General features: G+C 41.2%; 1 long non-coding RNA gene across 2 annotated transcripts; it reads left to right on the top strand.

Annotated features, from left to right (window-relative positions):
* The first annotated feature begins 12,215 nt into the window (after positions 1-12,215).
* Positions 12,216-13,578, top strand: LOC130384714 (uncharacterized). 2 transcript variants are annotated; one of them, XR_008895903.1, is made up of 4 exons: positions 12,216-12,461; positions 13,173-13,222; positions 13,314-13,367; positions 13,543-13,578. It is a non-coding gene; the product is annotated as an uncharacterized LOC130384714 (long non-coding RNA). The 2 variants fall into 2 exon arrangements; XR_008895902.1 differs by lacking the exon at positions 13,543-13,578 and having other exon boundaries at positions 13,314-13,533.
* Positions 13,579-16,665: the final 3,087 nt, after the last annotated feature.

Below are 16,665 nucleotides of genomic sequence, written 5' to 3'. Positions count from 1 at the left end.
AGTGTTCATCTGGTTTGGTGCATTAGTGTGATCTCTGTCTCGATTATGTTCAGTTGCATGCACTGTGATTTTTCTTTCATCCATTTGGCTCCAAAAACATCTAAAATGACAATCTAATAAATTGGGATGACAGTGATAATGGTTAAAAAGATTAAATATAATTATTTAAGAATAAATAAAAAGATGATTCATAGTCATTAATATATAAAATAATATAATAAATCGTGACAGACAGGTTGTCTTCATCCATGGATATTGATTTGAACGATCATTTAGTGGTTGAATATAGGTGTAAGATTGATTAGAACTCAACTGTGATATTATTGGTTAGAGCGTTGAATGTCATGCCCAGACAAACTAATGCCATCACGAAAACATGTTTGTTCACAAGAAGTACGTTGTCTTTCTCACTTCTTTACACTTTCTAATAGGCCTTAATTATTCTCTGACTATTTAGTAAACAAGGTAAAACAGTCAATTCTGTGCATCACAATGTTTTCATTGGATAGAGACAAAACTAGAGATGACAGGAATGTCCCTTTGTTGAGGGGTTTCTAATTGGCTGGGATCAGCTGTACACACAAGCTAAAGATGGGAGTCATGGATACTTAAATGTCCCCTATCTTCCCTTCATAAACCCATCATTGTATCTGAAACCAAGACAAAATCAACACATCTACCGCTACTGTGACTGGTAACCTATTATGGGTTTGTTTATTTTCTCCTGTGGTGCTCAGAGGGCCATTTAAAACCTGTACTATTCTTTATCGGTTATTGCAAATTTTTATCACAGAATTAAGTTTATATATCTACTTTTGAGGAGTTGATAATAGTTTATTAGTGAGAGGTCTGTTTAGGGACAACGTTAACAAAACGTATTATCCTCTGTGTATTGGGTTGTATTGTTCTAATAAGCAGACCTAAAGCCATCACATCTTTTTAATTTCACAATCGTGTCAAAGAACAAAGAGGCAAAGTGAGTTCTCAACTGAAAGTGGGTACTGTCTTTTTCTTTTTCAAAGTTTTTTATCTATATTCGATTGAGGTGCAAGAAGAAAATAGACAGAGCTCCAGCTTTGAGTCACGTATCTGTTTCACACCAAACTAAGTAAATTCCATATCCTGGAGGCCATTTTGTGAAGTGCACCTCAATTAAATTCTGACTGCCATCATGTCGGTGAAGACCGTGTGTGTTCTTCGCCGTAGCGTTGAAACAGCTTCTGTAAAATGAAAAGGTCTTTTATCTTCTTTACATGAACGGGAATTATTTAGATTTTTAAGACATTTCTTGGTGTACTGGCTTCCATGGCTTTCAGACATACAAACACACACACGCGCACACACACACACACACACACACACACACACACACACACACACACACACACACACACACACACACACACACACACACACACACACACACACACACACACACACACACGCACATACACACACAGTGACTTGACAAATTAGTTTACTCGTGTTTCTGTGTGGCCAGTGTTAGAGTTCTAACTGAATAGGATCGACCTGTTAATGCAGACACTGTGACATGACATTGTTACTTTTCCCAAACGCGCAGGTACGCACGCACACACACAAATACATACAAGCACCTACACACACATACAGGCACGCAAACACATAGTTGCATAACAGACACAAACAAACACACACACACACACAGACATTCACTCGCACACTAGCGATTACACACATCTGTCACCTAGAATGGGAATGCTTAATGAAAAACTTTCACTTCAGAGAGTCTGAATCCTCAGATCATCATAATGAGGCAGAATATACAAATCCTCCCCCCTCCCTGCACACAAACACACAGACACACACACAGACACACAGTCATACATACAGGATGAGCAGGTGCGAACAGCAATACTGTATATGCACACAGATCCATAAAAGTTGAAATCCCACATACACATTCAGTGGTAGAAAACAAAGTGTGGATTGCGGAGTGGGGAGTATGAGGGATTGAAATAAGATGCCGCTGAAGTCTTTGAAATGGCAGACCCTAATGCCACCTACTTATTTTCGAGCCTCTATGCATTCTTTGTCTATAGGAAAAGTTTCCAAGGAGAACACACAAAGTGGTGTGTGTGTGTGTGTGTGTGTGTGTGTGTGTGTGTGTGTGTGTGTGTGTGTGTGTGTGCGTGTGTGTGTGTATGTGTGGGGGTGGAAATACACAGGAGAATCGGTACCAGCAGCCTTTCATTGTATTACGGCTGCCTCTTTGTTATGCTCTTACCAATCAAAGCAATCTGCTTTGGTTCAACACACGAGTCTCCTCTGCCGTTGTGCGGCCCATAGCCCTCCAGTTGATGCCTGCACCCGTCCATGTAGGTCTTGCACCATCAGTAAAGGATTACCTCCAAGGCTAAGCGGACAGCGTCGAGGGGACAGCGGCCTCGATGGGAGATGGTGAGACAGGGCCGGTACACTGCTCACCGCTTAGCCCCAGGCTGTTGTTAGCCCCAGGCTGGGATAGCCTGGGGCTAACCCGACCCACGTTCACCCACATTTCTGCTGTCAGCGCTACTCATCGTGAATGGATATTGATTGTACTAAATGCACTTACAGGTTGTTGTCGTTAAGGTTGTCGTTAGGCTGCCATTTCCTTAATCCATATTCCCACTGTCCTGAGAAAGGCTTAGAATCTAGCGGGACTCATCTCCCAAACACTTCCCCTCAATCCATCATGCGTTACTCGTAACCAGTGACGGACTGGACGGTCTGGCATTCGGGCAGATGCCAGAGGGGCCGCGGCCTCTCGTGGGCCGTTTGGGCCGGCCAATCACAGGGCGGCATGCTTGTCGGGTTCGCGCGGCCGCTTCGTCGCAGCGCGGCCCCACATTATCTCTTGGCCCACTATCAAGAATCTATAGTGTTAAAAGCTTCAAATTAGCCATTTGTCTCTAAATCCCTATTCATGCTATATAATAGGAAACAAATCAGTTTTTATACCAGATATAAGTGTCTATATACTACAGTCATGGTTGCCCTTAATATTTACATCGGTCTACATTATTTTGTAGCCTTATTCAATCAGATGTTTAAAAAGTGTGTTTTATGACATTGAAATATAACAAATTTGCCTGTGTTTTTAATTGTATTATTGGTTTACAAAAGTTATATGAAGCAATGACTTATGGGAATTTCAAAACCGAATCAGACCGCGTCTGCGTATGGAAGTAGAAAGTTGGAAGACACCGGAGTCTGCTGAGGTTACTATGAGTATGAACTTTGAATCGAGGAATTAAGCGACAGAAGGGAGGAGCGGATAAAAAGAGAGGGAAATCCTGGAAATTACTGTTGGCTGAAACTGACCGATTTGTTTTTTAAGCCGCCAAGTGCAGCTTCAGCTAGTAGCACCAGCGCTAGCACTTATGTTCAAGACACTGAACATACAGACCAGGGGCAGGGAGTAAGACAGGAGGACAGTGAGGACAGTCAGTCTTTATGCATATTAAAGTTAGAGTGTTCATCACCAATGGGGCTACAAAAGTGTGTGTTATTTCCGTGCATGTGAAGTTATATCTGTGTGTTGCGGGCACGCGCGTGCGTGCGCGTCCCCGTGTGGGCCGCTGGTGGGTGAAACTGCTCATAACAACAAGGTTCCGATTAATTTCCCTTCATGGATTGTGGGAGTGTGTGGATGATGGCCGGTTTAAGACATCTCCTGCTCAAACCGGCCATCATCCACCTGGTTGAGGATGCACACCTGTTGGGCAGTGAGTCATCATTGTGCACAGGTTCAACCTCAGGGAGATCTCCTAGATGGCAACATGGAACACCAGCACCATGTATCACTATCTACAAACTTCTACAATAAGCGCCTCTTTCAACACCAGCAGCCTGTTTCCGTTAAGGCTTTTTCATTGTACTTTCACTGAGTTAAACCTCTCAACCAGGCTTGTTTTTGCAAATGAGAAACTGTTTTCAATGAACTTGACTGAAGATTGGTAGAATAAAAACATTTACATTTTATATTTTCCCCAAACTGATTGATGAAACCAATTGTTACAATGTCTGAGCCTGGATTTATTTACAGGTTAATATACCTTTGCTTGGCAACCTCTTCTCACCAGGGAGGAAAGAGATTACCTTAAACGGACAATGTGTGTGACACTTTGTTGTGTTGCATTATGGGTGTGGAGCAGTGGCTACCCATCCCCACAGCCTGCAGAGAATGCGTTCAAAGGCTAGATACAATTTCAATGATACTGGTTGTGTCTGTTTCAATGTGAAAAATGTGACAGAAGGCATGAATCGAAATGGAAAGGGAAGAGGGGGATGGATTTTCATTACCTGTGAGGGAAGGTCAAGAAAAATCTGATGTAGGGAGGGAAAGTAAAGACGGGAGTTAAGTGTCAATATACTCCTGCAATGCCTCTGTGTTAAACAGTGGCGTCACTAGGCTGTTTTATTCGGGGCTAAAGCCCCGGATCTAATTTGATTAGCCCCGAATCTTTTTTGTTAAAAAAAGGAAAAAATATATATTATTATTATTTTTTTTATTTTTTTTGCTGCATGCAGAGCCTGTGCTATATCCACACGTCGCACATGCCCCCATTTGTTAGGACTCTTGCGTAGCTTACTGCTAGGAATTTCTGTTCTGCTGCTCAAGATTTTAAGCCATGTATTTATGAACTTGCATTGAAGAAAATATATCAGTTTTTTGTGGTCTGTAAATAGGCCAATCTATGAGGCTAAATAGCATGCCAATATTGATGACTGATTGTGTCAAGTGTCTAAGGATGACATGATTTGTTTCCAACTTTTGCCTTAAGTTACAATTTAGCTAACTAACTAGCTGCTGCCCTTTTCAATTCCAATGCTGGCTGTCATTTCATTACCAATGTTAAGTGTCATAAATAGTTAACACGGGTGCTGATTCATGATTCTCTAAAAAAGAAATACCCAAAACATGTGATATGTTTTCAATTTGCAGAAAGTTTTGAAAAATCCAGGATGCCTGAGAGCCTTACTGCATTATATTCCATAATAGTTATTTCTTTAGGAACACTGAATGTTGTCTTTTCCTTCACAGAAAAAAAAATATTTCCACTATAAAATGATGCAGAAAAGGCACAGATAGATGAATAAAAATCCACCAGAATGCAGGAAATTAAGTGTTTGACGCTCAAACATTTCTGGGGGAGCACCCCCATACCCCCCACCTATAATTTGTCCCCCAAAATGTTGAAATGAAACCTAGCCTATATGACCCTGTACGCAGGTTGTATACAATATATCCATAGATATGTTGTTTTTACTTTTTGGATTAAAAAGAAAGCATGTCAGCAAACTCCATGTCGGCCCTTAGTATGATTATCATTTCATCATAGAGTGGCCCTTTGTGAAATTAGTTTGACACACCTGATATAGGTAATGTAAGGTCTGTCTCACTTGCATTAATTTTACTCCGAAATAACTTGAATGGAACTTTAGATGTCTGGGGATAAGCAGCAGTCAGGTAGCTATTCAAAGCTATAATTACCTGCCTATTTTGTTTATTTAGGTAAAGCATTATGAAAAAAAATGCATGCGCAATAAAGTATACAACAGAATTTGCCGCACGCGCACTGTCCTATTCCCTCTTGGGCTAAGCCCCGGATGTTTCAGAAACCTAGAAACGCCCCTGGTGTTAAAACAAGCATACCATGGCTTAACAACAATAGCAGCTCAAATATTCATTCTAGCAGTTAAGGACACAGAAAAAAAGTATGACTATTTCTGTTTATCTGTATATAATTGGGTTGTTGTTGGTCATATGTTTCATCCAAAAGTATTTAATTGTACAGGATTTATCGGTTATATTATTGATTGATAATTGAGCAGGTTCAAATGTCCTTGTGTTTGGTTCAAATGTACTCATGTTTTCATAAAACAACTCTATAGATAGAAAGATTCATATGTATATCAATGTTATTTACTCACAATCAACTTCTAGCTCTTTAACAGCAGAATGTTTGATTTTGGCTCAATTGAGCCCTCATTCCTTATTCTCTATATAGTGCACTATTTAGGGAGTCAGTATAGAGAAATTCAGACTAATGATTGATTATGAGCTGGAAATCTATGTGTGCCGTGCATTGGTGGCATAAACAAGGCAGCAGATGGCATTTGAATATAAGACCTGTACGTGCCGACAATCTCTGTTGGCTGGATCCCATGAAAATGAAAACCGCCTTGCATCATGAAATTGTGAGGAGATGAGAGCGTATCAGTTTCACTCAGGTCACGAACCAGATTTGTACATTCCCATTTTGGACTACATCCCAAGTCAAAGGCCCCAAGTGGACCAATTCAAACCCTTGGTTTTTGTTTCGCAGCCCTCCAATAATGGCTTCTGTTGGCGAGCCAGGTGAGTTCAAGGATATAATGATAATAAATGGGTTGTAGCCAAAGAAATTGGATTGTTGTCAGATCCACAAATTCTGCACTTTTCACCTGCAGAGCCAGCCATAGCTGACCTAATGAAAAATCACTGACTGTAATCGCTCTGTCTCATAAAACTCTGGAACGTGGACACAAGACTTGCTTGAATACAAATAGTTGTAATCATCAATCGATAAATATCAGCAAAATCATACCAAAAAGTTGTTTTCAAACTTATTTTAACTTTAATATTTAAAATGTAAGTTGGTCATTAAGGAGGAGGGACTACTATATTATATCTCAGGACATTATATATATTATAGATTTAATGTACACAGCAAGTGCATGTTGTAGTATTTTTCTGCAAGGATTATGTGCATGCAATTTCATGGGTGGGATGGAAAAATGTTCTGCAATCCCTGAATGACCGCCATAACTTGGGGATGCTACACTGGCCTCCACTGAGTTCCGTTCTCAGGGAGATCAATAGATACATGGGAACCATTATCAATAACCATTATCAATAACAATGACATTTTCCCCTGCCTGTATGTGCTTCAAAAGATGCTAAGAATCTGCCATGAACTTCAGGTTGTCGACTTCCCCAGCAAAACTGCTGATGATTTGTCAGTCTGGTCACATGAAGGAGATTTTTCTCATTCAATAACAATATGTTTCACACTTCATAGTCCAAAGCACCTGTGACTGAGTTGACCCTATTCTAACACAATCATAGGGATTCCCTACCATATCTAAATTAAGTAAATGGTCATTGGGTATTTCCTCCATGATCACCTGCTCAAACACTGCTGAAGTAACGTAACGCAAGAGCCAGCCTGGGGTACATCACATCTCAGGGCCCAACTTATCAAAATCATCAGCTCTGCGCTACAAAAAAACAACATATCAGTGGTTTCAAGGAGAGGGCAGAAGTGGGCTAAGCTGTTCCCTGACCTGCTAAGAGACAGCACCCACTCCAAGTCAGAGGGCTCTTTTGGTCTTTTGAACTTCGGACACTTTTGGGTAAAGTTTTAATGTGAACTACTGCCAACGGCTGGATTCATAAGAAAGTGTGCATTTTAGGTCACAAAAAGAGTGCAATGCTTATGATCTGTGTACTGTGTCTTGGTATTTATTGCATGTATTATTCAATGCACTGTCCATATATTATCACTTAGTATTGTAGTAGCATAATTATAAAAGCATAAAGCATAAATAGTGAAACTTTACAATAAGGGTATATTAATTGGCATTATTCTACTTTGTTTAAGAATGCTTGATTCTGATTGGCTGGGAGGAGGGTATTAACCCGGCAGGTTGCCCGCTGACTTGTCGGTTGTACTTGCTGCTGACTGAGCACAGCGTCATCAAATAGTAGATCAATACGCCGCTCTGCTAAATCTTAAATACTTTACATTTATTTTACTAAAATGCCTTTTTAACTTTCCCTTTATTTTCTATTTTTACCAGAAAAATACATGATCTGATACCAGAGAGAAAGGTTGCTGGGCTAGAGTCCTAGAATATTTTCCTTTAGGTCGGGTTGTAGTCCCGACTTGGGTTCCAGAGAGACTGTTGATCTGATCTTAAATAACTTTCAATTTAATTTTCTCACTTTCTTAAATACATTGCACTTTCGATTTTACTTACTAAAAAGCCTTTTTAACTTTCTATTTTACTCATTTCTTTGCATATGTTTTCTTTTACTTATCTATTATTTTATTTTATTGTATAACAATGTTTATATGTGAAGCACTTTGAGTCTGCCTTGTGTATGAAAAGTGCTATATAAATAAAGTTGCCTTGCCTTGTATTTTTTGGAATACCTCGATTCTGATTGGCTGCAGGATGTCCAGTTCCAGTGGAACTGGAAGTAGTTCCAGTTAAATTGTCTGTTCAGCCTTCAAAACGAGAGCTGGTAAATTGTGAAAAATGCATTAAACTGTAATCAGAAAACACAGTTATATGGTATAGACCCTATAGTATCTGTGGTATGAAGGCTGGTACGAATTTCAAATTATAAATATGTAAACTTTATGTTGAAAGTATAGGCCGTCGCGATTCCCATTAAAACGATTGGCCCGGTCTTAAAAACGAGCGCTGGTAAATTGTTAAAAATGAATTATACTGTAATTAGCCAACGCGGTTATATGCTAGACTCTAGAGTATCTGTGGTATAAAAGCTTGGATGAATTTATGTGAAAAATGTAAATGAACGGTCTTAATTTATTTTCTTTAGCAAGTGACCATGGTATAAGCGGGATAATGCCCTTCGAGGTGTCCAAAACATTGCATGTTGATCGTAATTAAAGGGGACAACATTTTGAGGGATATGAACTCAAACAGAATATACATTTAATGATCATGCAATACGAATAAGAAGAAGCATGATTATTAAAGTATTTGAATTGTTTTATTATGTTTAATATTTATATATTATATTTTATTAAGAAGTAGAATAAACAGGATAATCACCTCAAGGCAGGGCAATAAACAGTTTGATATGGAAGGTAAGCCATCCAAGAGCCTCTCTGTGATTTTCCCGTACTTAAATAACAACAGTTATTCATATAGGAATGCTTGTTACTGCATTATTAAATAGCTTTAGCATTGGGGTTTGATCCTATTAAATAACATAAATTAATACCTTAGTTCTGATGAACACCATTCCCTTAGCTAACATTAACTCCTCACGTTAACATGAACACCATTCCAGTAGCTAACATTAACACTTTCTGTAAACATGAACACCATTCCCTTATCTAACATTAACAACTTACGTTAAAGGTGACATATTGTACCAGAAGTAGATGACCCTACTAGACCATTAGTTAACCATCAATTAAGTCTTAGTTAATGCACGGCAATTAATAATTGTGAATAAATGTCACCCTCATTGTAAAGTGTTACCTAATAAAGAGTACTATAATTATAATGCCAATGTAAATATAACGACAGTAGGATCTTTGTAACAATTACAAAGATACTAACAGCTATAATTGGTCTTCCCAAAAGTTATTTAGGATGAACTCATGCCCCGTCCACACCTACGAAAACAATCTTTTTCCTGTTTTCCTTGGCAGTGTGGCAGGAATTTCTCCGTAATGATGGGCTCATTTCAAAACGCATCTAGCTGTAGAAACGCTGTAGTACATATTCCAGGCCTATATGTGGCGCTGTTTCTGCTACCGAATTCCACCAAAAAAATAAGAAGGGGAGACAGAGCATGCGCATCAAGCAGCCTGCGCGCTGTACACAAACATACATTTGAAGACAGCCGCAGTTGTTAAATCTTGTAGATTGAGCAGAAATACTTAATTTAAGGTACAGTTGGTAATTATATTTATCAAGACAGGTTTCATCTAGGAGGATGCGACAAAAATAATACAAACTAGAACTGCAAGCAGTTATCCAGGGGTCCAAGCGATGTGCATTTTGCCGGCACAACGCGAAGCTTGTATTCAAAACGCTACCGTGAACCTGTGGATATAAAGGTTGTGACTGCGAGAGGATCGGCGTGGGAGTTATAGCCCCACACGCGTTTTTCCTTGGTATAGCGCCACCTAGTGACCGGCATGTCTGGATTTTGTCGTCTGAGTAGCGGTAACGTACCTGGATCTAGTCATGCAATTGGCGTGTCTGCACAATTTACGGTTTGGGCTGCGGTCCCACTTTTAGGGGGGGAAGTATAAATACACAACGTCGTCGTTTATGGCGCCGCCTTGTGGCGTAATTTACCGAAGAGAATTTTTCTCGTGGCGAAAATTTCAGAATTTTTTTTCGAACGCCATTAAGGGTAGCACCGACATGTGTGTAAAATTTGGACTCGATCCGATGTCTAATATTGGATTTTTGGGGATTTATGATTTTCCACGTAAAACATAGCTAAGCAACAAATATTCAAAACGCTACAGTTTCGTCGTCGACGGTCGGATCAAAAAAGTTTTTGTCTTTCTTTTTTTGTGTGCGTCTGAAGATGTCGTGTGCAGATTGAGCAAGAAATGTGGGAGGAGTTGCGAAAAGGAAGTATAGCGGTTTTCGCAATTTTTCCGGAAAATTTCATGGACGCAAATGGGCGTGGCCTATGCCAAAAGATGCAGCAGATTCCAGTGAATCTGTACGTATAACGTTTTTGACTGTGGGTGGTTCGGTATGGGAGTTATAGCCCAAAACGCGTTTTCCTTGGTATAGCGCCACCTAGTGACCGGGTGGTTTGGTGTGGGAGTTATAGCCCAAAACGCGTTTTCCTTGGTAAAGCGCCACCTAGTAACCGGCGTGTCTGGATTTTGTCGTCTGCGTAGTCCTCTCGGACCTGGATCTAGTCATGCAATTGGCGTGTGTGCACCATTTACGGTTTGGGCTGTGGTCCCACTTCTAGGGGGGAATAATAATAAAAACAATCCTTACAAAAACAATAGGGATCCAACCTGTTGGCTTGGACCCCTAATTAAATCAAAAAAATTAGACGGATATCTAACGTTGCCCACCTGGTGGGTGGGGCATTATCCCATGCGTATCTGGGGTTCTCATGAATCCTAAACCGAAAACGCAGGGGGTGTTTGCAGGAGCGCGTTTGCAGGCGCCGTAAACGATGTGCCTTTCTGGTCGGCCCAAACTTGCAAGACTTCCGCATTTTACATACAATCATAGTCGTGTGGACCGGGCCTCAATGTGCAGAACTGTTTTAATTCCATTCAGTTATTGGTCTGAGTTCACACATACTTGTTTTGGTTACTCCACAAGCTCCGTGGGAAGGAGGAGGGAACCAGTAGGAAACACTTTGCTCTCCAGGTAAACAAGTGTCAATCTCTGCAGGTGTTGAGGATGCCCGGGCAGTGGGTGGGAGCCCCCACACTGGGTGGAGCCTCCGCAAGGTGGGGTCACTACACCGGAGGGTTTCAGCTCTGGGGTGATTAGCTACTGCCTGCTACCTGTTGTGGAAGGCGGTTTATACATTTCTGACAAAGGTCCAGAGGTCGAGTAGGGAAGTATCAAAGCACAACTACTATGTTATGCACTTATATACAGTTTTCGGGTATCTTTACTTTAGTATTTTTATTCTTCCCTTTCAATTTATTTTTTTTACATTAACTCTCTACATTTTAACACAAATATCTGTACTTTTTTACACCTTTCTACACCAACAAATGGTTACTGACGTTTTAATGCATTGGAGGTGATTCTCGATTAGTATTTTATTTTGCCTCATTGTGCTCCTTCCAAACATCAGGACAGATAACAACCGAAATGGATGGGACTATAAGAGTTAGAAAGGACAATCCCTTTGTTTATCCATCGGTGCATATCACACAAGATAGACGTTACCAGAGGAAAATTACGTCATAGACTGAGACGAGGGTGAAATGACGTCTGCGAGAACTCGTGTAACCCTTATTTCTGCTCAGGTAGCGCCCTCCGGTCACTCCGGGATCGTGGGGACATGGGGGTTACACTAAATAATGAATACAGTTGTTGGGGTTATTCTCTTCTTTGATTAAGACCAACACGGCAACACAGTACATAATGTGCTCAGTGAATATCTGCATTTGCTCACCCCACTCAACTTTCCCCCCAAAACAAAAGATGGGCCGGAACCAATATCATGTCATCGCAACACATATATACCAAACAACAAAATAATCAATCCCAACAGTACCATGAAAATTAAAATTAAAACAATGCAAATAATGCGAACTACAAGGTTACAGTCTTCCCCTACTACAAATAGAAATGTCCCCATTTCAAGGAACCTGTTGAAACACAACAACGTATCCATATCACATCTCAAAGTCAGTACAGTAGCAACACTCAAAAAAATGATTTTTTGCCATAATAAACTTTAAGCTTAACATTTAAATTAAACCTGTTTAAAGTAAATACATCATATATTATATTCATCCATATTCATTAAATACAACATAAACCAGTTCAATAGGAAATTAAATCTGATTTATTCACATTAAGTCTATTTAATCGTTTCACTGGAATTCATTGGATCCACCTGAAGCCACTCTTTCATTCCTGAACCAGCAGACCTCGTGCTGATAAATGGACCGAGTTTGGTAAGCTTTTTATCCGTTTAAGTTAACTAGAAACCGATTATTTATTAGATGTCCACATGTTTAATGGGTAACATTAGAATAGATGTTCTGTTACTGAATATAAGCGTTTCTTTATTCATTTAGGCGAGTTATCTAGCACTGTAACTAGCACTAGCTAACTATTTAGCTAACTAGCTGGGTAACCTGGCTAGGAAAATAGTCATGAAACACCATGAATATGCTATTGCTCAATGGTATCGCAAATCCCTTGGCTTATGTTGTGCAACGGCTTGTGCCCTTAGCATTTAGGCATGGTTTACGTCAGGTGGCTAGCACTACGACATTGGGTCTGCCAAAGCATTTAGCTAGCTATCGTATTTCGCATGTCCCCGCGATTGACTGGCTACTGGCCGTTAAGGTGCAATCGAGGGAGTGGTTGCCGACCGTACACGTCCAGCCGTTGAGTAGGGAGTGAGAGCCTGTTGTCGGGAGTGTACTGGTAATCTATGAAAACGTGGTTGTTTTGATAAAACACAGTTTGAATATATGCTATACTTTGCCATCTCCAAATGTATTAAAACGTCCAAAGATGCCATATTACCACAGTTTTGGACGAGAGTTGGTAATGGCGGCTGTTGGGGGGGGGGGGGGGATTCATGCCCATGGACTTCAATTTATCGTCTCGTGTGAATTGTCACTTATAGCCTACTTTTCCTCAATTTTCATATTCAGGTATTCTCTCTTTGGATTTACTTTGTGAAAACCAGGGCAACCTCTTAATAGTAAGTATTAGTGGCATTTTTTGTTGGGTTTTCTCTACTAAAATATTGATCAGCTAATCTGTCCCTTCCACCCTTTCTTTTTTTTCTGCAGGTTTGTGTGAATGTGGGAGTGTAAACTTTGTGACATATCACCAGTATCAAGCAGGTATTGAGCTCAGCGTTATTCTTGTAATTTAGTGCTCTTCAGATCACACTAACAGTTGCCTCTGGATCAATCTCAATCTCCACACACACACACACACACACAGGAGATTGTACTAATTTGTACAACTGTCAATAAATGTATTTGTTTTTTATTTATTTTCCAAATTCCTTTCCAGGCTCCTTGTTGTCATAATAAATATGGATAATTGCTCTAATGTATGTCCTACCTTCTTATTTCTTCGCAAAATGATATTTAACTTGTGTTTTTGTAAACAGTGATTGTTGTAGCTGAATTTCAGCAGAATACGAAAACTGAGGTACAGTGAAGACTATTTAAGCCCAAAAGTTAAAATGTATGCATTTCAATTACATGACAATTTTCCATCTATTTTGATCACATAACTCCAATGTAAAAAATGACATTTCAATCCATGTTTATTAATCATGTTCATGTAATCTAACCAAATACATTGGGTTTATGCATAATACCTGAGTAAGTCCAATTTAATTGATTAATGTTGAGTTTATCTAATTTATTCATGTTGAATGAACATGATTAATAAACATGGATTGAAATGTCATTTTTTACATTGGAGTTATGTGATCAAAATAGATGGAAAATTGTCATGTAATTGAAATGCATACATTTTAACTTTTGGGCTTAAATATTTTTTTGAGTGCAGGAACCCGAACATACTGATAAAAAAAAAAAAAAAAAAAAGAAACTAGAAAACATAACATTCCTGTTAAAGAAATCTGTTAGGGTAGCGTTAGCTGCTGGACCCAAGAGCAGAACACAGAGACAGGACAGGAGTTGGAGTGACGGTGAACAGGTTTATTTAGTACAGCTAGGAGTGAAGCAGGAGGTAGGTTGGAGTGGGGCGTATCAGGCTGGAGGGAGTGAAGACTGCAGGCTGGAGGTGACGATCCAAAAACTATAGGTGAGAGAAAACAAAGGTGAGGCACGAGAATTCCACAAGAGAGAACACTAGAGAGTTTGCACTGGAGCCAGGAACGAGTAACTACCACGGTAACACGAAGTACGATCTGGCGATGACTGCAGGGAAACCAGGTGTATTTGAAGGGGAGTTGATGAGTTGATGCAGGCCAGGTGTGAGCAGTTGAGTGGCAGGCAAGGCACAGAGACAGACAGGGGGCGTGGCCAACACAGGGGGAGAATACACAGCACCACAACAGTGTCCATGACTCCAGAGGATTTGAAATACGAAACATTGCGACCCAAGGTAGGTACGCATAAACAATGTAACAGAAGTTCACAGTACCCCCATAATAAACACAACCTATAAAGGGTCCAACAAACCCCTACACTACTCTAAGTTGCCTAACCGTGCTTCCACATCGGGACGTGCCAGGCAGATACTCCTGAGGCGACATGGAATGTCCATCAGGTGCGGAGGGGGAAAGGGGCGGACGACTGGGAATGAGGGGAAGGGGGAGCAATGCGCTGTGCGGCAGTACTGTCAGTAGCAGGTAAGAGCTTCCTCCCAGCTCTTGAAGGCACAGGAGGAGGAGTAGGAGGGTGAAAAGGCAAGGCCCCTGACAAGGCAGTGAGGGGAGGGACTGATGTCTCTGAGGTGCCCGTCTCAGCCGGCCTTGTGGGCGACTGACTATGAACTGGGGTAGTTGGAAGAGTCCCTTTGTAATATTTTGGTCTATTATGGTGAACAACCCATGAGCGTGAGCGTTCACTCCTTGGATCTGTGATCTCATAGGTGACCCCTGGTTGTCCGTCTCTACCCATTCTCCTTTGGACCACAATAGGGCCCTACCATCGGGGTGCAAGCTTTTTCATTCTTTGTGATGGATCATCCAACAGAACAAGGTTCCCTGGCTGGTGAGGGTGGAACACGGCTTTTTTGTCATATTGAGTCTTTGATGCTGTTTGGACACAGTAGCTTTTAGGGCCGCGTCCCTGGAAGTTTGTGACAAGCGTGCACTGAGGTCGTGGGCATACGCTGCTGGCGTTCCACGTGTTGAAGTCGTTAACGTAACATCCAGAGGCAAGTTTGGTTCTCTCCCATGCACAAGGAAGAACGGAGAGAAATCTGTACTTGAATGGACAGGGGAGTTACAGGCAAGCTCAAACTGTGGCAAGTACTGGTCCCATTCACCCCCACTTTGTGATATGTATTTACACAGCTGATCCTTCAAAGTCCTGTTTAGTCGATCCACCGTCTGACTGGGCATGGTACGGTGAGGTACGTGTTTTGTCAATGCCAAGCAAACCGCACAGATGCTTAACGAGGTCTGACTCAAACTGGCGGCCCTGGTCGTATGAATTGATTCTGGCAAACCATGTTGCCTTATATAGTCCTCAAAATGCACTTCGAAACAGTTATAGCACGCTGGTCTTTCAGTGGGAAAAGGTTTACATAGTGTGTGAAATAGTCCATTACAACTAGAGCATAACTGTTTCCTTGTGTAGTGATAGGTAGCTCATTGTTGTCTGCAGCAATCTTTTGAAATGGTCTCTCTGCTTGGATCGGCTGCAATGGGGCTCTTTCTTGTGGAGCTGGGGAAGTGCTTGTTTGACATGGTAAGCACTCGGCACAAAACTTGTTAATGTCACGGGTCATGTATGGCCAATAACAAATGCGCCTGGCTCTCTGCAGTGTGCGCTCTGCACTCAAATGTCCACTAAACGTATTGCCATGCAATCCCGACAATGCTGTGGAAACAAGAGCTGCAGGAAAAACAACTTGAAAGGTTGCAGGTGTGTGGGGGCTTTTCTTTACCTTCCTGCAGAGGATTCCATGTCGAACAGTCAATCTGGGACACTCATGCCAGAGTTTTCTCAGTATGGGGGAAGAGTATTTCAGGCGACCTATTGGTAGTCTCTGAGCATTGCCCGCTAGCCATGAAATCACTGCACTCAGGCACTCATCCTCACTTTGCTGTTCCTTCAGTTTTTCCGAATCATCCGACAGTGTGTGACTGATTTCAGGAATACCTGAGGTAGGGTTATCATCCCCGTCTGTCAAGGTGATGGAAGAGATGAGACACTGAATAGCCTTGTTGTGTGTCTCGGGGCCCGGACGCCTGGACATGGCATCTGCGTTGGCATGTTGTTTACCTTCTCTATGCTGGAAGTTGTAGTCATACACATCAAGCTCCAGTATCCAGCGGCTACGTATGCCAGTCGGGTCATTATCCACCGGGGCTTTCCTCAGATTCATGAGGGGCTTATGATCTGTGACCACTGTGAAAAAAGCGTTGGTTACCCATAGGCATTTCTTTGAACTGGTACAGTGTGCTGCCTGTGCTGAATGCCGTTTTCT

The sequence above is a fragment of the Gadus chalcogrammus genome, chromosome 6 (assembly GCF_026213295.1).
Source record: "Gadus chalcogrammus isolate NIFS_2021 chromosome 6, NIFS_Gcha_1.0, whole genome shotgun sequence".
Classification (NCBI taxonomy): domain Eukaryota; kingdom Metazoa; phylum Chordata; class Actinopteri; order Gadiformes; family Gadidae; genus Gadus; species Gadus chalcogrammus.
Note: the sequence above shows the minus strand (reverse complement) of the source record. Positions and strands in the feature narration are given on the sequence as shown.